Here is a 25,134-nt window from a genome sequence, read left to right on the forward strand (position 1 = left end):
ACCTGGTATTTATTTATTCTGCAGAGTCCTCAAATAGCTGTTTCATCCATTTTGTCCTGGTTTTACAGATGTATTCAATGGGCAACAAAAGAAACATGTGTGTTTAATAACTACTTAGAAGGAGCTGACCTCTAACTTCTTTTCAGTTACTCAATTCTCATTGTCACACAGACTCTTCAAATATCCTTACTAATAGATGTGAGTAAGAAATAGTTTCAGGGCTGGTGACATGGCTCAGTGGTTAAGAGCACTGACTGCTCTTCAGGAGGTCCTGAGTTCAAATCCCGACAACCACATGGTGGCTTACAATTATCCATAATGAGATCTGATGCCTTCATATGGGTGTATAAAGATATCACTGTGTTTAACTGCTGATTGTAAGAGGAAAGGTAAATACAGGTACTATGTTTCTTTTAAACCTTCTTATGAAACACAGTAGCATGAAGGAGGTCCATCTAGATAGTTCTAACTGAATAAAGCTGGTATATGATCAATAACTACAAATCTGTAAGTCAGTATATAAATCTGCACCCCTCAAAGTCTAACACTTTAAACTTTGTATGTATCATTAGAGACAATGGCAAGGAGTAAAAGCATATAGTCTTATTTTACTCTGTAGTACTGCCCCACACACATTTCTTTAGAAGTCAGATGGGATACTTTGAATTTAAGTTAAAGTTAAGAAATAGAACATTTATAAGAACACCCAGAAAAGAATAAACTATGATCCAAAACAAACAGAACCATAGCAAAGCCAAAACTACAGCTGTTTTTCCACAATGGATACATTGCAAGACATAATTTTTACCCTTAGACAAGAAAGGAGCTTCATAACAGTTATTTTTGGCTACTTCATTGTTTCTCTATTTTTAATCTTTATTTCTCTAAGTTAACATAAATATACTGTTTAAGTTTATCTCTAAAGTTAGAAAAATGGATTAAAAAATATAGCAGCAAGGAAAATGCAGTTTTTGCATGCAGCCAGGACACTAACTGGAAGGCTCCATACTCTGCATTGTACCTTTCCTGATTCCTACAAAGATTAAGTGAAGCTCACCGCAAAGCACAGTAAGTACTTCTACTGGGGAATTTTAGCACCCTATCTTACTAGTCAAAGTCAGTCCTCCCTCTAAGGAACTGGTTTATTCCTGCAATACAAAGGCTGAAGTCATAGTCAGGGTCAGTGGGCTTACACAGGCTGACTCCTTGCCTTTAAGGAAATCATATCAAGAAACATTACAGATTATAGCACATGAGCATGCACACACAGAAACACACACATTGAAATATAAATAAAACACAAGCAAATTATCTTCCAAAGCAGGAGCTGACAAATAAGCCATAGGCCAAATCTAGCCAGCTGCTTATTTTCTTTTGACTTTGATTTTGCTTTTATTTTACAAAGTACACAATCTGAGTGTTTTCACATGTTTAAATGATTACAGTTTAGGAGCTGGAGAGAGGCTTTTGCAGGGAACCTCGGTTCAATCTCCAGCACCCACATGAAGTTTCTTCTGGCCTCCAAGAGTACTGCACACATGTGATGTACAGACATACATGTAAGCAAAACACAAATACACATTCAATAATAAAATAGAAACTTACAATTTTTAAATCACTATAGTTTAAACAGGAAAATCTAAAATTTTGTCTGTTGGTCGGAATAAATAAAAATAAAATATTATATCAACCTTTCAAACAAAATTTTTGGAACTCTAACACAAATCCCTTGCACTATAAAAATTCTAGCTATAATATAAATATGATTATAATGCTTTGAATGTTAGCCTCTAACCCCATTACAGAAACAGTATGATCCAACTTAAATGTAATAAACACACATAAGGGGAAAACAGCAGGAAAGAAATTAGCATGAAAATGTAAATAAGCAGTTATAACTCTTGATAAACACTATTTTTCCTGTACTTACAAAATTTCAAAAACAGTTTAAACACACTATAGAATACTTTTACAGGAAAAGATAGAGCAAAAATGTTAACCACTTGAATTTAAATACATACTTACTTGCACACAGGTTCAGTCAACATTGCCATTCACTATTACCTATAATTCATCTATTGCTAAGAATTAAAATGAAGCCTAGGAGCTTGCTCAATGGTTAAGAGCACTTACACTTACTAAGCAAACATGAGGGCCTAAGTATTAATCTCCAACACCCATGTCAAAAGACAAGCTGGGCATGGCAGTATTGTTTGCAACAACAACACTGGGACATAGCAGCATGCAGATTTCTGGATTCTGCTGGGCAGTCACCCCAGTCAGAATGGTAGTTCCTGGTTCAGTGAAAGACCCTGTTTCACAGAAATATGGTGGAGAGCAATAAAAGTATGTCTTTCTCTGGGCCATGTAGGTGCATGCCTGTGCACAGTCAAATGCATGTAACACACATACAAATAAAACAGGATTTTTACAACACACAAAAGAGACAATCTCTATTTTGAATGCCTTCAAGAAAGAGTTGTTGATCTGAACTCTTCAAGGTTCCTATTTTGGAATTAGCAGTTCAGATACACTATAAGTTACCTTTGTAATTTAAAATTAAATTTAAAAAATAATTGTTCACTATATACATGTTTCTTTCAAAGAATACTCTGACCAAACCCTAAAGAGTCCACATACTCTTTATAGCTAGAGAAATTAACATTTAAAGTCATTTGATAGCACAATTTCTTGTTCAAAGAAAAACATGTTTCCAGAAACCCCCCCAAAACCACAAACAAACAAACAAATAAAAAACCACATGCTTTCTATGCAAGACTTTTATACAAGGTATTCTGACAATACTTTTATACAAAGTATTGGTTTTCAAACCAAAGACAAGGAATTTTGGTGCATAGTTAACATACCAAAATGGACCTGGCCTCCAGGTCTCTGAGTCCCTACCTGTTATGAGGCATGGCTGGCATGCCCTATCCTCTACTCTAAACTTCCCAGCCCAGGGGCTGGACTTCCCCTCCTCCAGAAACTCTTTCCTGTCTAGTCCAGAAATTTTGTCTCTTCCTTCACCCTTGCTTTTTTCTCTCCGTGTGTGTGCAAGGTCTTTCTCTCTCTTCCCTCTTCTTCCCATAGTGACTTCCCAGACTCATTCCTTGGGACCAGTGACTCTGCCCAATAAAGCCTTCCCAATAAACCTACTATTATATATATACTTAGCCACATTTAAAGGTTGAGAATTATTCTCACTTAATATTTAATTACTACATTTTATAAATATTCACTGGAAATTGGGTATTGGTCATGACCTTTAAATAACTCTGGATAAATCAGGAGAACATATTGATGAAATAAATCGGAAAACATATTTCTCTAGTGTTTCATATGAATAGTTTTTTACACAACACACCCATTATGCAAGTTATATTTCTCACACACCTAAAAGCAGTGACCAGGAAGCAAGTGACTTCTAAACCAGCCTAGTTACACAGCATTAACATGACTCAAACACAAAACTTTTTTTTTTAATGTCAAACATGTATTTAAGAAAAGCATGGGGAAAAAAAAGCATTCTGTGTTAACACATAAAGTAACTGACCTGGTTCTAAAATCTCAACCTTTTTAGAAAACATTTACTTACCCTAAGAAATGTGCAGGAATTGAATACACTATAAAACTCTTAGTAGGTTTCTATTTCTGGTTTCTACCATAATAAATAATAGAGGTTGAAGCTGGAGCTGCTTTTTTGACTTAACAGATTTTTACTTACTCAGCAAGTCACAGCAGGACATACTGTAATATGAAAATGGAAACTACTTAATCAACATTTCCCCGTGAAAACAGCTCATACAGAACAGTTTGTAAGGGTAAGGTTTTATTTTTTTAAAGTTAGCACTTAATTTTATTAGCAACACAAACTTTTTTTCCTGGTCTTCCACTATTTGCATTAGTGAACATTAGTGGTGTGTACATATACACATACATACATACACACACACACTAGCAGCAATGTAAGGCATTTGTTAATAATGGTAAGGAACCCTACTCTCACTTTAGGTCCTATAGACTGCTCCTCGGCTGTGTATTTCTAAGCTATTTCTATAAAGAACTCAAAACACTCTAGAAATCCACACGGTGATGAACCCAGTGCACAATCTTCTCAGACTTGAGGTTTAAGATTACGTTCACCTCTTTGTCTCAAAAGAACAAAGATCTATTTTAAAATGCTGGGCATGACTGTAAACTCTTCCTCTCCTCTTCCTTCCGTCACTCCAAAACATATAGAGTATGTTAATAAAACAAACCTTACCATTGACATATTCCCAACCTCATGCTTGTTCCCACTGGCTTTACCTTATATAATTCCCAAATTCTAAGTTTTAGTTACTAACCTCTTCATTTAAGTGGAGAAATAGAAGACATCTTCTCTGAATTAAACAGGTTATTGTAGTAGGATTTATAAGCACTTGTCTCTAAAAGAAAAAGTTGTTAAGAGTAGATTTCACCAAGCAGGGTTCAACTTGTCTCTAAAAGAAAAAGTTGTTAAGAGTAGATTTCACCAAGCAGGGTTCATGGGACCATATTTTTTTCACTAACACCATCTAGTCTGTAACTTTTTACATAAAACAGTATATTTCGAATTAATTAATATCAACTCTTAAAAGTACAGTAATTATAGGCAACTTTTTTACCTTATGTTAAGGAAAAAGGAGATAATTTGATAATGCCAATTATGTCCCCTTCTGTATGCAAATAAATACACCTTAATATCATGTGAAGATTGGCTATGTAGGGGAAGTAACAATCTGGCTTCAGGCTGCACCCTGAAAACATCCTTGCAGTCCTCACTGAGTTGCTTCATCCCTATGCTTCTTCCTCTTGACAATGTCTACATTCACTTCCTAAGTTTTCTTCTTGAAAAAGTCAGCACTTAACAAATGACTTCAGAGAGTACAGACAATTGCTGTTTTCAGCAAAGAATAAAGGTCGGAGAAAACCATTGTAAATAGCTGGGAGAAAAAAAACAAAAGTACTTGTTCTCACACATAATGTCCCTCCATATTTTAAATGTTAAGAAGAACCTCAGCTTTTTATACTGAAACAGAAACATGAGCCAGGAAGATGGTTTAGCTAATAAGACACTCATTGCCAAGCCTGACCACCTGAGATCAATCTCCAGCATCCACATGGTTGAAGCAAAAAACTGACTGCCATGTAGTTCTCTAACCTACACACAGATACAAATACACACATGCATATGTACAGACACACACATATATAAACATGCACATATACATAATATACCCAGACATACACACAGAAAAACACACATACATGTGCATTTATATATATGTATGTATATATATATATATGTGTGTGTGTATGTGTGTGTGTATATATTGCACTGTAGATAACTGCACAAAATAATTGTATTCTGAAAATATATGTATTTTAATACACATGGCTCATTTCGTTTGACTGATTTAGGCATTCACTAAATCTTACCATGATCAAGTAAAAAAGTTTGGCCAGTAACTTCTATGATATTTACTGGCAAGCATGGAGATAAACAATACTAGTGCCCCAATGTTTTTCACAGTGTGTGTCAGCAGAGTCTCACAAAGGTTCTTAACAAACAAAAGTACAAGTCTCTTGAGGTCATCTGAGATCTTGTGGGATTGTTCATAATATCAGGGTGTTAATTCCCTGTGGCTCGTCTTTTTTCAGCATGGATCATCAGTTTCTCCTTCCCCAAATTCCTATTACCTTTTCAACTCACTCAGGGATTTTCCATTTTCTATCTCAAAGCATAATCTGTATGTTAATTATTAAGCCAAGCAGGCAAGATGAAACGGCTTCTTTGGGAGCCTATGTAACATAGTCAACACTTTTCACTGTTAGGATTAATAAAGCAGTAGTTCAAGTTATACTCTACTGTGCTTGATTAAAATGTCTTAGCATTACTTTTCATGGCACACAGAAGATCCTGTTTATGTCCTAGATATATTCCTAAAAGGTCTAGGTTTTTTATGTGTCAAGAGAATGTGTTAGTGATCGGCTTAAGTTCTAACATAACTGCCAAACTCCATATAAAATTTTATCACTCTAGGTTAAACTAAACCTGAACTAGCACACGGATGCTGCCAATAGGCCCACCACTTCTGTCTGTATTCTCAACATGAACAACATACATTTCTTTCCTCAATTTGTACATATTTACATATGTGTGTCAATCTGTGTGAATAAAGTATGAATGTGTCCGTATTAGTTTCCACTATAGACACATGGCTCATAAGGATCCAAGCAGAGCAACAGCTTCGTCTTTTCACATAGGTAGCTTCTATCAATCTTTAGGTCAACTTAAAGAGGGAAGGCTAGTGTGCTGCATGCCTGTAATCTCATTCCTTGGAAGTTATAACAGGAGGTCGTGAATTCAAATACAGACTAGATTACATAACAAAATATTTTCTCAAAAAAAAATTCTCTCAAAAAAAAAAAAACCCTAAAAGTCCTAAAAACCAAAATAAATAAAAGTTTACGTATGGGCTGAAGAAATGGCTCAGTGGTTAAAAGCACTGACTGCTCTTCCAAAGGTCCTGGGTTCAGTTCCCAGCAACCACATGGTGGCTCACAACCACCTGTAATGGGATCTGGTGCCCTCTTCTGGTGTATCTGAAGACAGCTACAGTGTACTCATATAAATAAAATAAATAAATCTTAAAAAAAAGTTTACTTATATAAAAGTAAAATCTTATCTGACCTGAAATAAGAATAAATTTATGCCAGTGATTTTTTATATATACATATATGTGTGTATATGTGTGTATGTATGTATATGTATATATACACACATATATATTAATGTATCAATTCATAAATATTGATACCCTTGATTTCAGGGTTCTGCCATTGAGTGCTCTAGGGAACGTTATATACTAGGTAGTATATATCACTAATACAGTTTTTTAGAATAAAAAATACATTTTAGGACAAATCCAATACTAAAGTTTGAATCAAACTATACCTCTTTCTTTTTGCATCTACACTTCCCTAAGATATTATCATTCAATCATAAAACAAAGACTCACAATGAGGTACATGCCTTCAACTTCTCTCTTTAAAACTGCTTAATCTTTCTTCTCTAAAGAAAGTTTAATCTACACAGAGGTAATAAGACAGGGCTGAAAATATATCAAGGTTCAAAGAATATTCAAGCCAATAATCTTGAATTTTACAAGTCCTTCTGTATTACAAATGCTACTGGTATTACTATTACTTCTAATAACAGCCGTGGGTACTTTCCACCACTGATCTTTAAAATAGACCATATGTCCTTTATATAACAATATATTCTTCTAGCTATTAATCCCACTCTAAATCTACCCCATGTTGATGCCAAGAGCTACCTCAAAAGTTATCAAGAATATTTATCTACTTTTTAATTGCAGTTGATTTTAAATTTGATGAGAAATCCTCCCTACAGATAGATATAAAACATGCTTTTAAATTATAGCTATTTAAACCACTAGTCAGGAGTCCCATTTAATTTATCTTCAACAAAAAAACACATTCTTTGAAGAAGTATGCTCTATGTAATCCAAATGAAGATAAGTAAACCATTTATATGGCTTTCCGTAGGTGGTGGTGGTTTCTTGTTTTGTTTGTTTTGGTTGGTTGGTTGGTTTGCTGCCAGTCTATGTCAAAGCTAAATAAATATCTATGTCATTTGCAACAATCAGTGAAGGAGATAGTAGAGAGTTACACACTCACTGACTGGTAATTCAGATCCAGCTCAATAAGCTGCTGGTTTTATAAGCATTTCTGTATTTATAAAATCAAGAAGTCTGAATCTAACTATCATTTTATAGCGATATTCTAAACCTTGTTTTTAACACGAAAACTACATTAGACATACTAATAAATTGTTTTATCAACTGAATAATTTTTCTAATTATTCAACTTCCCTTTTTTTCAATCTTTTTAATTAATAATTCAATGTGCTAATGTGTCTTGCTCATCATTAGAAGATAAAATGCATCTTTCAAGTGTATTTCAGCCCCTCAGCTAAAAAGATATTCAACAACTATCTGTTGCATGAAGTTAAAACTTCCATCTAAATACAGAATCAGTAAGCCTGTACATATAAAGTACTACAGTTTACTTCATTTTGTACCATCCAAAACACTCTTGCTGAAGCTTAACCCTCCAAACAATAGGTAAGGCCAAAACAGAAGCCATTAGATTGTGAGAGTTCCCCAAGTGCCAGGATTGAATTGCAGTGGCTATCACTATACACAGAGGCCTACAGGATGGGTTCATTCTCCTTCCCTGCTGTGTCTAGTGAGACTCTGGAACTGCTCATCTCCATCTCAAAGGACACAGAGCGTGGGGTGGTGGTGGGGACACCATCTTGGAATGAGCAATCAAAAGCTGAGGCCAGAATGCCCAGGAACCTTCTATGCTTTATCAATTACTAGTTTAAAATAATGTATTATGGTACATAAAATGGCCTAAGACACAATCTTTCTGCAAAGTACCTTGTGCTCCAGGTTCCTTATTTCAATAAACTCTGTCATAAGTTACTTTTTTCTAGGCAGTGTTCTTTTGTTTAAATTAGACAAGACCTCTTGCTGTAGCCCAGGCTGGCCTCAAATTCAAAATGTAGATGAAGATAATTTTGAATTTTTGATGTTCCTGCTTATGTCCCTACTTCTGGAATTACAGGTATGTCCACCACATCATACCCAGTTTATGCTGTCCTGAGGAAAACATACTACAAAGGGACTCTACCAAAGGAACTACAGTCCAGTCCTTATGAATTCATGCTCAAAAAATAATCATTAGGTCTATATTTATTGCGATAACTGTTGCACCAAACCTAGACAAAGCTTTGAAAATGAAAACCTAACGTTCCACAAATGTCAAAAACAAACTTCTATTTCTAAGTATGAAGCTTTAGGTAATTTAATAATTTACCCACCAAGTACCTACTATGTGTATAACATGAAATGATTCATTTACATATATGCATGCATGCATATATACTAAAAATTAAAATAAATTCCATCTTCAACAGGGCTAAAGAGATGTCTCAGGGGTTAAGATCACTGACTGCTCTTGCAGAGGACCTGGGGTTCAATCAGAGCACCTACATGGCAGCTCACAACTGTCTGTAACTCCAGTTCTAGGGGAGCTGACACCTTCAAAAATGAATTGAAGCCATGCTGTATACGTTTGTATGTGAATATATATATACATATATATGTATGTATGTATGTATGTATGTACATACACACACACACATATATATGTATACGTTTGTATGTGAGTATATATGTATGTATGTATATATATACACACACATATATATGTGTGTATATATATGCTTATATATGTGTAAGACATGTATACACATATTCTTGCATACATAAGCATATAAACATGCAGAAGATAAAGCTACAAATCTGTTTTGATTTGTTTTTATAATTCTATGTTTAGGGGTTGAATACGAATGGCACACCCAGGGTCATATATTTGAATGCTTGTTCACCAGTGAACAAGCCATGAATTTGTCCACCAGTGAACATCACCATATATTTGAATGCTTGTTCACCATTAGGAGGTGTGACCTTGTTGGAAGAAGAGTGTCATTGGGAGTAGGTTTTGGGTTTCAAAAGTCCAAGCCAGTACCAGTGTCTCTCTTCCTCCCTGTTGACAGCAGATCCTGATGTAGAACTCCAACTACCTCTATAGCACCATGTTTGCTTTGTGCCACCATGCTTCCTGCCATGACAATAGAATAAACCTCTGAAACTGTAAGCTAGCACCAATTAAATGTTTTCTTTATAAGAACTGCCGTGGGCATGGTGTCTCTCCACAGCAACAGAACACAGACTAAGACATGAGACACTATGGTTTGAAACAGAATTAGTGCACTCTAGGCAAACACTGGACTGCTGAGCTACAGTTCCAGAGGCCAGACTTCTTAGTGAAATTATATTGAGCCATCTTTGAGGTGTTTCTTTTTCATAACACATTAACAATCGCCTTTAAAAACAATTTTATACTCTTTAGGAATCTTAATTTCTAGAACTAGCATAAAATTTAGAAGTACTCCTAAAAAAGTACTTAAATCTGCTGTTACCAAAAATAAGTAGAATAAATCCTGTATTGTTTCCCTTGAAGCTTAAATTCAAAACTATATATTAACTGCAAATGCTTACCTCTCCTCACCACATCTTTAATCCTGTATCAGTTACTCTAGAACTCCTGAATCTTGATTTATTAACCTCCTAACTATTAATCTTGTCCTCTAAAATGAAACACTATTTCCTTAAGGGCAAAAAAAAAACAGTCATAACTTAATGCTCTCTGAAAAACATCATGGATCTAGAAATAGAGTAAATTTTCAACTGAATATGTATTAACTAAGTTCTTACTGAATTTGGGGTTCTTACCTTGTTAGAACAAGTGTTACTTTAAAATACATCAAACAGAAGCTTTTCAGGTTTTCATCCCAGCTGATCACATTTAACTAAAATAAGAGGGAGGAGAAGAGACAGACAGACGGACAGATAAAGGCAGAGAATGGATACGAATTGGTATTTCAAGACTTTCTGATTTGAACCTTGCCATCGTACTCTAGCATTGGGTTTGCCTATAACATATCTCTGTCAGAGAGACTCCTAAGTCTCCACCAACTAGCTCATTCGCTGAAACCATTGTTTATCCACTGAGCCAACACTCTAAATAAAGCCACGCCAGTCTAAAGTTCCGACATTCTTCTACTTCATAATGCCAAAATATCATACAACTAAGAAAAATCTAAGATTTGTTTATATATATATTACTAATATTGAAGGAGTAAGTGAAGTGTAACTCAAATCTGAAATGCATTTAGACATTTTGATAATGATTACTTTTTAAAACCTTGGGGGGGACCTTTGTTAAACATCAGCAATAAAAGGAACTCCTCCTACGAATGAATGATGAATGTGTTAACTGTGAGATGGTTATGTTCAGAACACTGGGTACCATGCAGGGCTTATACCAGAGTATTTTAATGGAACAGTGAGATAAATCACTATAAATTTGAGAAGTATTAAATGAAAAATACTTCCGAACCAGAAGAAGTAAATAACCGTATTTATTTATTAAACTGATTTCAGGGCTAGGAAGATCACTCAGTAGCCAAAGTGTCTAACACATAAGCATAAGGGTCTGAGTTTGAACACAGATCCTATATCAAAAGCTGGATTCTGTGGCACATATCTGTAACTCCAGCACTGTGGATGAAAAGACAGATGAATTCCTAGAACTTGCTAGTCCTCCAGTCTACCCAAAGCAACGAGTTCCAGGCACAGTAAGAAGCCATTTCTCAAAAACTAAAGTGCAGAGCGATTAAAGAAAAGACATGATGTCAAACCCCGATCTTTATGTATATGTGCATGCACTGCACAAAAACATATCTATATACATATACCACATACACTAAGTATTTTATTGTATGTCATACAATATGTTAGAAACACATTTTCTTAAAATTTGTCTAACTAGTGATTTTAATAAATTGTCACTAATTTTTTAAAAGCTTGAAAGCTAGCACTTAAGTCCTAACCCTCCTTTCTCTATCTCCCAAGTGGTAAAATCACAGGCATTCACAAACAGTATGTCTTGAAAATATGTATACAATACAGGATTAAATAGAGCTAATTAACACAGGTTTTACCTTACCTATTTAACTTTTTATGGTTAATAACTTGCATGCTGATCAATATTTTAAAACATAATGAACTTGATTTATTGTTATTAACACACAAATGTTACAGAATATAGAATTTTTTAACCTTCGACCAAAATGTTCCCAACCTCTATTCCCTTTACTAATCATTACCATTCTACTTGAGTCAGTGAATTCAATTTTTATGTGTCTACATATGAGACTATACAGCATTTATCTTTCAATGTCTGGTATACTTTACCTAATATAATACCTTTTGGGTTCATTCATGCTGTCAAAGAAATTGGATGTTTTCTGTTGATTATTTTCTTTTAATCTTGATGTGTATTAAAGACAATTTTGTGTCATTCATGGTAGTACATGCATGTAGAACTAGTATTTGGGTGGAAGGCTGAAATTATAAATGAAATTATAAATTTGAAGCCAATCTGGTCTACAGAATAAAACCCTGTCTTTAACTTTAAAAAAATTATTCCCGTTACTACATAAACACTGTACAACTTAAAGTTAATCCAAATCACTAAAGATATTCAAATGTATTGAACATGGGTGGAAAGGGCTATAAAGCAGCAGGAAGCATTAGAGACAAGACTCTGCTGTCTAACCTTTGATTCCTCACTTTATAAAACAACACAATAGTCTACAGATGTCGGGGACCAATGACATCAGTTCAGAAATTTCTCTTAAAATTTTTAGATTTACTTTATTATATGCATGTCTGCCTGGATGTATTCTGTTTACCATGTGCATAAAGTGACCCCAGAGGTCAGAAGAAGGTGTCAGATCTCCCTGGAACTGGAGATACAGGTAGTTATTAGCCACCATGCGGGTCCTGGTTATCAAAATGCAAGAGCAACAAATACTTTAACTACTGAACCATCTTTGTAGCCCACCTGTTTACAAATTTCTTTACTGTTTCAATTTAATTAAACTATCCCAGCTGACTCACTTTTCCTACAATCAAATTGCAAAATGTAACTCCCCAATGAGATTTTTAAAAGCATAAACACTAAAGTTTATATAATACTTTATGATTTTTAGATATATACATTCATATTTTTTACATTTTGGTAGTTTGTGGATTACTTGCAGTTACAAAAATTATGTGACACAGACTACAAATACATTCTCAATTACAAAAATAAAAATACATAAGCAGTAAAATTCAAATAGAAAATATTAATAGAAAAGAATCCAAATTCACCTTTAATTGCTAAAATATTTTATACTACCAACCATGAGTTTTTCAAAACTGAAGCACATGATGACATAAATTTCAAACCATAACCCATGGGAGTTCATATTTAACTAATACAAATATGTTAAGTACAATCGGTTATATAGATTCATTATATCTAGATGTATCATTTTATCTCTTCAAAAATTAATGTTAGATAAAGATATGAGTTCAATCCACACTAGATAGATAGATAGATAGATAGATAGATAGATAGACAGACAGCTTTTAATTCCAACCATCCTGCCTAGCCTATTTGATAAGCTCCAGCCAATGGGAGATTCTGTCTCAAAAACAAAATTTTATCGATGGCACCTAAGGAATGACGCTCAAGGTTGTCCTCTGACCTCCACATAAAGGTGAGTCCATACACACACACCTGCTCCTTTCTTTCTCTTCCAGTCTTTGCATAAGAAGACACAGGCTGAAATTGTTAAACATTTACAATTATCACACTGATAAGTAGAGAGGTTAATACAGCAGGAACAATACATATTTTAACTGCTTATTAAACTTTAAGACATATAAAAATGAGTTAAATGACACCAATGGGAAGCAACTAAATAAATCTGCCTCTGCCAACATCCCCCAACAGAGGTATATGCAGTAAAAGACAAAAAACAAGCAAAACCTTAATGTCAAGAGCAGAGGGCATGTCAGATATAAACAGCCTTAAGCATGGTATTATTAAATGCTAAGAGTCATCCTAGAACGCTTAAACAGAACTGTAGCGGCATTATTTTCCCTGCAAGTTGGGAGGAGCTAAGGTTAGTTAATTGGTTAACACTTGCAATTGTGTGAACATCTTGTTAACTGAGCATTATCAAACATATAAAGCCTTTGGATACTCATTAAGCCTTAGAGTCTCATTTCTACTGGGCACAGCGTGGACTGCGGGATTGTCTGGGCTCAGCCCAGCCTTGTGGAGACAGCGTGGAAGATAGGCAGAGCCATCTTCCACAAAGATGTCTCATGGGTGCCAGGACCGATGTTCTGCTCCGCCTGAGCCAGTGGTGGCAGTGAGAACACGCCACTGCTAGTGACCTCAGGCCTACCCTAGTCGGGAACATGGCGGCTCTGTAACACAAGACAGGTTGGGTGCTGCCAGTTTTTTAGTATTTCGACACAGAACAAATGCAAATGCCCATCTCAGAAAACTGAAAACATAAATGTAAACTGCTCCTCATACTCAAAAGTGTTTGCTCTACAGCTGCGGGCACCACTTGGAAGAGCCTGTAGAAGAGGTAGGGTCTTTGGTAGAAGTGAGTCACTGTGGGACAGGCCTGTAAGGGCTGAGCCTGTGGTTCTCAGCTTCCTGACCGGTCATGATTCCATCTGTTGATGGACCCTACCACTGCAGCAGCTGATTCTGCCAAGATTTCTCCACCTCGATGGAGTGGACCCTCCCAAAAGAGCCAATATAAATCCCTCACTTTGTTTCTCTTAAGAATTTTTGACTCAGTAATGAGAAACATGACTAAATACAACATGTACGTTTTGGCAAGGGTATTATATAAGATGATTATCTGTTGGCATAGAAGAACAGAAATTGGTAGCTTTAAAAAAATAACAAACAAAAACAGATAAAATAGGAGGGGTGGGGTACATCTTTAACCCCAGCACCTAGGAGGCAGTGGCAAGTGAATCTCTGTGAGTTATAGGCCAGTCAAGAAATACTGAGATCCTGTCTTCAAAAAACAAAAAACAGTTACTAAGTATACATAGTAGTATGTTATAATCCTGGTAAAGAAACACAAGTATACACATATATACATTTGAAAAGATATACACTAAAGCATTAATGGTGCCATCTTAAATGAAGCAGGAACATGGTGGCTTAATCTTACCTTTAATATTTTCTAATTTGGGGTATATGTGTGCTTGTTACTGTGTCTGTATACATATATTGTTTTTAAAATAGTGAAAATAAAATCTGAAAATATAAATGCTGTCTTCCAAATCATCATATGAATACCAATTTTTAACTACACTAGATCCACATTATACTTGTCAATTGTCTTTCTGAAGAGCTGCCTTGGATGACGGCTATCTTGATGAAAGTGCCAATAAAAAACTAAGTAGGCACTTATTCACCCTGACATCCCAATGTGACTGAATATTTAATATGACAGGACTCCTGGCCAAAAGCATGTGGCTGCTTCAACTACGAAACAAAATAATCATCATTTTCAGATTTACTAACAAAATTAACTTCAAAGAAGCAAAGTGACTTCTATGCAAAATATATAATTGAAAATAATTTAACACTTTTTGTTCATGTTCACAAATAACAGATACTTATTCTACTGATTAATCATTTAAATAAGGACATTATTGATATAAAGTTGTATTAGTATAAATTTTTCAACAGAGTTAGACTTTAAAATAAACTCAACTCTGTACAAATAATGTATGTAAGGAAAACAAATAAAATTCTTGCTTCAAATATCTGTAACAAAGTCTAATTGTAATTAAGTTCAGGGAAATTTTAAAATACATAAAAACAAAAGAATGAATGCAAGAACCACATAAAATGTCTAAGATTCTATTACATGAACAACAGTTAACATTAAAAGGAAGCAATACAATAGAAAACAAAAACAAAATTCATACCTACATAAAAAGAAAACAAAGATCAGGTCTTTAAAAAGATGATCATTCTAGGTGGATGAGCAGAGAAACAATCTTTGTAAACTATGAGTTTGCTATACATTAGAACATCAGCGACTTATCAGCTACTACAACCACAGTATTTTTGTTATTCATTCAAATTTTTATTCCAGACATGATTGTGGGTTTACTAAAAATTCCCATGCCATTCTCCTTTTAAATAATGGTATATATTTATTTGCTTGTTTGTTTGTTTAGTTATTTTGTAAAACTGACTCAAAGCCACAAGTTTGTCTGAGGGATAGACATACAGCTCTGAGCCCATAAATGGTATGACTATTAAGCCATTTGCTTACATCAGAATTACTTATCACTGTAATAATACATTGCTGCTGGTACATGGCTCCTATTGCTCAGACTATGAACTCCTTAGAGACAACATTATACCTGCTTTCTAGTCACTGACAAAGCACTGCTGTACAACATTGTGTATTTATAAGTGCTCAAAAAATGGCTAGCTATTAAGGAAAATGAAAGTAATGGAACCAATGGCATGGAGAACCCATTTAGCTATTTCTGAAGAATACCTCCTGGTACAAAAGCCACTCACAGTCCTGTTGAATGAGCATACTTAAGCAATCATGTTTCTATCTGTTACAAATGGACACTTTCATAACCCTAGCAACTAGAGGAGATATGCTTAGGTGATCAATCTGAGACTAGTCAATCATTAAGTCATTAGTCACTAAATGCTCTCTACTTTGAATATTACAGTAAGAAAGTTAACCCAGAAATGCTTCTTAGACTGGAGAATCTATGAATTTGGACAAACTAATACATTTTAAAAGTCTGAAGAAAAAAAAAAGAGCAGCAATAAAAGGCAGACACTTAAGTACCTTATCAAGAGACTACGGGAATCTGGAACTTGAGAGATGACCGAGTTGGTAAAGTGAATGCTACACTAGCATAAAGAACCAAGTTCAGAGCCCCGAGACCCATGTAAAAATCTGGTGGTGTGGTGGTGTGTAAGGGGTTGTAAGGAGGGTGAGCATGAAGTTCCTTAGCCAAGTCAGCATTGCTAGATTAATGGATTAAATGAGAGACCCTATCTTAAGACAGGGGACTGAAGAGATGCTCAGTAGTTATAGCACTGACTGCTCTTCCAGAAGATCTAGGATTGACTCCCAGCAACCACATGGTGGCTCACATCATTCTGTAACTCCAGTCCAAGGGGATTGAGTGCCCTCTTCTAGCCTCTGCTGGCACCAGCATACACATGGTACTCAGACCATGCAAGCAAAACACACAGACACGTAAAGATTTTTTAACATTTTAAAGATATGTCAGCAATTAAAAAAAAGTTCACATACACACATCTATGTACACACATGTACACATCACATGCAACAAGCAACACTCACACATAAAAACACAGAGACCACAAAAACACCTAAAAGACAGATACAATAAACTCTGTAAAACCTAATTTTGCTTGTTTTCATACTGAATTCCTTGAAATTATATTTATTTATTTGGTTACAATCAAGGAGCCTTCTCTATAATAACTCTACAGTTATTATAGTTCCTATTATCATTGTACATGTTCATGAAGAACTAAAAACTTGAAGCTTCAATTACCAACAATAAGTGTACAAAGTTAGACCTCTAAAGATGCATGAAGCACTACACCATAAGCTTCAGACATTTGGAAAATATAAACACAATGTTGACCTAAATAAAAAAAATTTCCAACATCACAGATCAGTATATTAAAGTCCTACTGTAAATTCAGTAACAACCACCTGTAGCAGAAAAGACATGAGCCATCAGGATAAGGATGCTTGACCAATCCTATCAGTTTTCATTAAAATAGATATTGTAGATAAAGACAAAACATAAAAATCATGGGATACATGAATAACAAAGAAAAAAATTTATATAAGAAACTGAGGATATAAAACTTTGTGTCCACTACAGAAGAAAATAGAGCTGATGACAAAGTCTCAATATTAATTAACAACTAATAAGCATAAACTATGGATATAGAAATGTGCAATGTAATGTTTTCATGCATTCTACATTTACTAAACACCTGGACTTCCAGACTTAGGAGCACAGTACAGATACAAATCTATTGTTAATAAGAAAAATCTATTGTTAATAAGAAAATTTCAGCCAGGGCTACACAGAGAAACCCTGTCTCAAAAAACCAAAAAGGAAAAAAGAAAAAAAAAAAAATATATATATATACACACACACACACACACATATATATATTTTTTTTTAAAGCTGGGCAGTGGTGGCTCATGCCTTTAATCCCAGCTTAATCCACTTGGGAGGCAGAGGCAGGTGGATTTCTGAGTTCGAGGCCAGCATGGTCTACAGAGTGAGTTCCAGGACAGCCAGGGCTACACAGAGAAACCCTGTCTCGAAAAAGCAAAAATAAAAATAAAAAATCTCAGTTTTTTTTTAATACAGAACATTTGCTCCTTCACTCAGTAATATATTTTCAGGATCCATATATACATTATGCATTAAGAATTCACAACATTATCTTGGAGATAAAGCTGACTGGTAGAGTTACTGTTCAGCATGTTTAAGATCCTCACAACTACCAAAACAAGAACTAATGACATTGAGCTAAGAGCCTATCAAGTCACAAAAACAAAACAAAACAAAACAAAACCAACCACCATACAAAGTAGAAATCCCTAAATGTCTTTGATTGGTTCCTTCCTGTTGACATACTTCCCTACTCCCACTGCTACTCAGTGTATTTTCAGGCATGGTGTTCCTCCTAAAAACACTTCCAAATATGCTTACAACAGAATGTTTGCCTCTCCTACTTTCTGAGCATGTCTAAGTCAGGATCTATTTCCTCTATTATTCCTTGGCTCTCAGGAATGCAAAGTTCAAAGCAAGCAAGCAATACTAAATGACTCAAGATAAAAGCTAAATGAATTAAAAAAGAAAAAAACGAGTCTAGTTGGGAAGCTCAGGAAAGACAATTTACGGGCAGCTGCAGTGGCAGACACTGTATTCCCATCTACTCATGAACGCAGAGCAGGAGGATTACAAGTCTATACCAGACTAGGCAACTGAGCAAAACTTTGCTCAAAATAAAATTATTACTAGAAGGGTTAGGCTTAGGGTTAACTCAGTATATAAAAGTGTAGCTCAATAATAAAACACTTACCTAGCACAGGGGGAGGGAGAGGAAGAGGAGGGAAGGAAAGCAGAGTGGTGAAGAGTTAAGGAGAAGACTAGGGGAGGTGGAGGGAGAGGAGAAGAGAGAAATGGAAGAAGGAAGGAGGGAGGAAAGGGAAAAGTGTAGACCAGTGAGAGGATTATTTTTTTAAAATTCATCAGAAATGAAATAAAACCTGATATACAGAAAAGAATTATAAGACAATTTCAAGAAAAAAAATTAGTAAAATCTTAGCATTCCTGACAATAAATTTTAATATGATTATCAGCTGACCCTAAAGACTTTTTAGCATATAAAGCACAAGAAAGTAAATTAAAATGCTACCGCTAAAAAAGTATTAGTCAAAGCAAACAATACAACAATCAAAACTTAGTAAAGCATCACCAAACCAAACATTGCATATTCTTTTTAAGAAGCATTAATATATTAATAACCCAAGAGATAAGTCATGCTTAGCTGTACAATGAGGTGGCCTCCAGCCAAGTGTGTCTAGTCAAACAAAAATTTTAAATAATTAAAATTCAGTTCAGTCACATTAGTGACATTTCATGCACTCAACACCAACATTTATTTGACAGATTTTAAAACAGGCCTTCATCACTGGAGAAAGTCTATCAAGCAGTGTTGGCCTATGGCTCCTGAAGGCCCAATGAAGCCTCAGGGAACACTATTCCTTATGGGGATGAACAACATATTTTATTTTTAATATTTAATTAGTATTATTGGGTACTAAAAAGAAAAGGTTACTTAAAGAAGCAAGAACTATAATATTTCTAAACCACAGTATCAAACTTTTGATTCAATTACTTGCCTCTTAAACATAAATTTACCAAAACTAGTTTCATGTATTCAATTCTATAAGTAGAACCAATTTTTCAATTATCTATTTTTATAATTTCAGTTACCATGGTTTTGATCAATATAAATACTATAGCATACAAAGAAGCCACTATTATTCAGAATTATTATCTATAAGTCAATGTTATTCACATTAGCAAACACAAGACTGAAGGTTCTCATTCTCAATATGTCTCTTTAAACAAATGTCTTCTTTAAACACATATCCAAGTGTCCGTGGCCTGAATGATAAAGGATCCCTATGTATCAAAGACACACATCATAAGGACACACAAGACTCTGTCATTCTCCTAATTACTAGGCAGTGATTATCAACATGGATTCCTTTCAGATCGCAACAGGAGATCATGGAGAAACTTATCAAGAAGCATAGTCAATTCTCTGCCTCACCTGAAACTTCATAAATCAAAAACCCTAGTGACAGAATGCTGCAGCCTCTAAATAACCCTGATACAGGAATTAATTTGACAGCCTCTATACAAGCATCTAATAACAGCAATCATGAGAGAAAACACACACATATAGAAATTTCATTCAGTGTTACCAATAAACTTGGTTACTATTACCTATTGCTGAATTTTACAAACTACAACCTCAATTATTCAAAACAATTTTAGCAGCCAAGTAACACAAAGCAACAAACTATATATCAAAGTGTTCAAGTTTTTGATTAACCATTTTTAATTGTGCTAATTTTTACCATTTTTTTCCTATTTGCACCTTAGTCAGTTGGCTTCCTATGACAAATACTGTATATCCTTTCCAAATTTTTCTAACAGTCATATTTTTGATGATTTATAGAAGCTTCTTAAGGATTAAATATCAAAGCTTGCACTTTGCTGTCAAATGGCAGAAGCTTTCCCACTTGAGCAGTGATTCCTAACGTGATATAGCTTAGCTTTAAAATTACAAACATTCAGCCAAATAGGTAAGAACAAAATAAGGAACTTCATGAACTCATTACCTTGCTTTAAAAACTGTTAGCATCTTGCTGTTATTAGTTTAAAACTTGTAAGAAACAAAATGCCCCTTAGGTTTTCCAAGGTTAAACTTTAATATTTTATGAAAAAATAAATAAAATAAATAGACAGCTTTAACTATTGTCAACTCATGATACTACATTTCATCTGTATCAGAAGTCAGCAAACTTTCTGTAATGATTCATGAAAGTATTATTTTTGCTCTTTTGTAGAGCCCAAGTGTTTGTGCCCCAATAATGTACCTTTGATTTTGTATTGCAAAAACCACAAGTCATATATAAATAAGTAGGCATGACTGTGATTCAGTAAAACTTCACTTACAGAAACAGACTGAAAACTGTATGAGCTATTGTCCATAAAGAACCCCCACTAAGTCACTGTATGACAACTTCAAATAGTCCTTATCTACAACTGTTTATAAAAAAAAATGTAACTACAACATTCACAGCTAGAAGTGTTTACAAAAACACTTTACTACATATCCAATATTCATATGTACAGCATCTCAGAATGTTTTTGTCTAACAACCTATTAGTTTATATCAGAATCCAAATAAAGACAAGGCCCTGCCATGTCGACTATACCTTTTAACTGCTGATAGTTGCATTGTTCCTTAAAATGATAGAAGGGAAAAAACTATATCCACAACCTAACTCAGTATCTGCTAATGTGGCCTTATTTGGAAATAGGGTCTTTGTAGTGATAATTAAATCAAAGATCTCAACTTAAAATCTTCCTGAATTTAGGACTGGCCAGCCCTACATCCAGTTCCTACTGGTCTTGTAAGCGTGTCTACTCAGATTTTCCCACTGAGATTCTGAATAGACAAAGGAGGACCTACTGGCTTATCTTGCCAAGCTTTCCCAATCTGAATTTTTCTGACTAAAACTTTCTGTTATTTAACACTCTCCTCTTCTGTATTTCCTGGAAGGTTGGAGGGGAGGATATACCATGAGTAAAAATGCCTTTAAATGGACAACTTTCTTCCAACACTGTTGTATTTATGATGCTCAATACCTATACTTGTTAATTATTGAGGCTTAAATGCAAAACTATGACAGTCTATCATTCCTTTCCCAAGTGACAGCTAGACTACTTCTATAAAAGGAAATCACTTCTCACCAACAATTTAGCTGCCCAATGTTTCACTTCTTAAAGAGTCTGGGAAAAACACAAATTTTTGCCTTTTAGTGTCCCTATTAAAAATAATGACTATCCCATGAGCATTAACTCCACAAGTATGATCAGACATTTTTTGAGTCACTATGAACTCACATATTTAAACACATGAATTACAAACCACTGAAGAAGTCATCCTTTTTAGTGCTCAAATAAATTGTCCTATTTTTGGCCCAAAGTTGGACCCTGAATTCTCTGACTCCAGGCTTCCTTTCAGCTTCCAAGTGGCTATCACCAGTTGAGATCTTCATGAGCATCTCAGGAGAGAATACCACTCAAGGGCTGGAGAGATGCCTCAGCAGTTATGAGCACTGGCTACTCCTTTAGAGGTCCTGAGTTCAGTACCCAGCAACTATATGGTAGTTTACAACTATCTTGCCCTCTTCTAGCATACAGGCATACATGCACATAGAGCGCTCATATACATAAAATACGTAAATCAATAAATCTTTTAAAAGAGTATCATCCAATTCTTGGCAACTGTCTGCAGCTGAGTCTCAAGTCCAAGCGTACTCTCTGCATCTCACTTCTCAAAGCTCAAAACAGACTGTGCGCCTCCTTAGCTGACCTACTGTGCACCTCCTTAGCTGACCTATTCGCAACTAATGGAACAACATTATTTTTTTTGTATAGGCCCAATTTCCATCAAAGCTACTTCAATATCCAAAATCTAACCATTTCTTTCCAGTCTCTAATTCTTCAGTCATGGAGTCACAGTTATCACAAGATAGAAGTCAACTGCCAGTCAATCTAATATTCCTCCATTTCCTTAAGAGTAAAAGGAAAGTTTGCCAGACATGGTAGCTCACACCTATGATCCCAGCACTCAGGAAGCTTTAGGAAGATCACTTAAAGCTCAATGGCAGCTAGAGATTTATGGCAAAGCCCTCTCTGCACGCCCCCCAGACTCCCTTCTAAGGAAAGCATAACTCACTCCCAGAGAGTTCCTGTCTGTATTGAAATAACTTGAAAAGCAACTTTACTCCCCAAGATGGTGTTATGAGGTTAATGTAAATGCACCACAAGGAAAATAACAGAAGCCAGGTTTTTCCACTATTTCCAAGTAAAATCAAAACAAGAAACAAACAGATCAAAATTATGTCAAATTAGTTAGCCAGTTAAACTAATTGATATTTCATTTATTTAACAAAACACTTTTCTTCACTCCACTGGCATAAAACACTTTTTCAGCAATTCCATCATGGTTTAAAAGTTCAAGTACCCGCAGAAAGAAAACCTCAAAGAATGGAATTTCTGATGTTTGAGTTAAGGATGTGCCTCACTTATAAGCACAAGCCTACCATGAGCAAGTCCCTGGTTCAAAGCCTAGTACCAAAAGAGGGCAGGGAAGGACCAGGACTGTTGACACTGTGCTTTACCTAGCCCTGAATTTTGTCACCAGCATCACAGAGAAACAAAAATAATCGACACTTTAATCTTTTATTTTTTCTATTAAAAATGACATGAAAGCCTGGGGCAGTAACCTATACCTTATCTTTAGCATAACATATACTCTCTGTCCTTTAATAAATTTTCATGAACCTACACCAAATCCTAATCAAGTGACTCCTTCTTTAAATTTGAACCCATGGTTACATCTATAAACTAACAAAAAAACCTAGGCCTACTTAAATTACTTTTCATGGTATTATGACAAACACCTGGCAAAAACCACTTAATTGAGTAATTTGGCTCAGTTTCTGGGAGAATTTGTCCATTATAAAGGGGGTGTACAATGGAGATCACGGCAGTAGAAGCATATGACAGAGACTCCTCCTCACTGGGAAACAGAAAGCAGACACTGTCGGCCAGAACTAGAAGCAACTATAACCTTCAATGGTACTCTCCCACTGACATATTCTGCCAACCATCCTCCATCTCTTAAACACACCACAACTTCCCAATGAAGAGCCACCACCTGGTTGCCAAATGTTCAAACAAGTGAGCTTCTGGGAACACTTCATATGTCAACTAAGAGGACTGCGGCTAGGAAAGTAGCACATCTGGTCCTTAGCAGACACAGCTCTCTTTGACCAACTGACTCAATAACCTAGACAGAACTACAAACACAGAATGAGAAGCCGCTCATTACAGAAAGGCTCAAACAAGAACTAAGAATTTGAGGAACTTCATAGAAATCATTAATTAGGAAGCCATGTTCTGTCCATTACCAAGATGTATCTTCACAGGTATTTCTTCACTGACCAATCTTATCCTCACTCTCAAAAATCTAAACAGGAGAATTTAAATATTCCTTATGCATTTTCATACATAATACTCATAACAGCAAAAGCTAGAAGACATTTAACAGAATATTCATTATACTGGTATATGGAGTTTAATTAAGTTCATTTAAATATTTTATAATCACTACCAATGTTAAAACTAACTTAATTCATTTAATATAAAAACACTTCTATTAATTACTTGAAATTTCTTTAGTTTACAATCATTGACATTAATACTCAAAGATAACATAGACCACTTCTTTTTATATTTTTCAAATAAACATTGCTAGTACATGAATTAAAAAGCTTAAATTTATTTTTTAATATGAATTCACCTGAAAGAGAAACTAAATTACTATGTTCATTACTTAGAAACAAAGAAATGACTTAGAAAGGGGCTCTGACAAACCTAGAAATGGTCACTGCAGCAGTAGTGAGAGATACATCCAGGACTCGAGCATACAGTCTCTGATTTTTTTAAATACTTTTTTAAAATGTATAAATAGGTATGGGAGTCCATGCCTTTAATACCAGCACTTAGGATGCAGAGGCAAGCAAATTTCTGAGTTCAAGGTCAGCCTGGTGTATAGAATGAGTTCCAGGACAGCCAGGACTATACAGAGAAACCTTATCTCAAAAAACCCAAAAAGATAAATAAATTAATAATATTATTCTTTTTAATGTATATGACTGTTTTGCCTGCAAATCTGTTCCCCATGGAGGTTAGATAGAAGATGTCAGATCTTCTAGAACTGGAGTTACAGTCAGTTGTGAGCCACCATGAGGTGAACCAAATGTGGGTCCCCTGGAAAAGCACTAAGCCATCTCTCCAGGCCCCAGTATCTGATTTTTAACATGACTTAGATACTTGATGAGTCTCAGAAGGTCCAATTTTAAAAGTCTCTCAAAATAAAATTAAAAGTTCAAGAACTAGAGGAGGATTACTAAAAATTAAGGAGCTAAGAAAAACAAATAAACCAGGCAGTAGTGGCTCATGCCTTTGATCTTAGCACACAGAGGCAGAGGCAGAGAGGCCTCGGCAGAGGAGGCAGAGGAGGCAGAGGAGGCAGAGGAGGCAGAGGAGGCAGAGGAGGCAGAGGGGCAGGAGGGGCAGGAGGGGCAGGAGGGGCAGGAGGGGC

At 35.2% G+C, this 25,134-nt stretch overlaps 1 protein-coding gene across 9 annotated transcripts in view; it reads right to left on the minus strand.

Annotated features, from left to right (window-relative positions):
• The window catches only part of Tcf12 (transcription factor 12), a 267,077-nt gene that overhangs the window by 214,313 nt on the left and 27,630 nt on the right, over positions 1-25,134 (minus strand). Inside the window, exon 1 of one of the 9 annotated variants that reach the window (XM_028771370.1) lies at positions 4,347-4,402. The exons of the other annotated variants lie outside the window; for them this stretch is intronic. The gene's annotated coding sequence lies outside the window, so the exon portion shown is untranslated. Of the gene's footprint in view, positions 1-4,346; positions 4,403-25,134 lie in introns of those variants that run through there. 9 annotated transcript variants of the gene reach the window in all.

This window comes from Grammomys surdaster, unplaced genomic scaffold (genome assembly GCF_004785775.1).
Source record: "Grammomys surdaster isolate TR1022 unplaced genomic scaffold, NIH_TR_1.0 206, whole genome shotgun sequence".
In the NCBI taxonomy this organism is placed as follows: Eukaryota; Metazoa; Chordata; class Mammalia; order Rodentia; family Muridae; genus Grammomys; species Grammomys surdaster.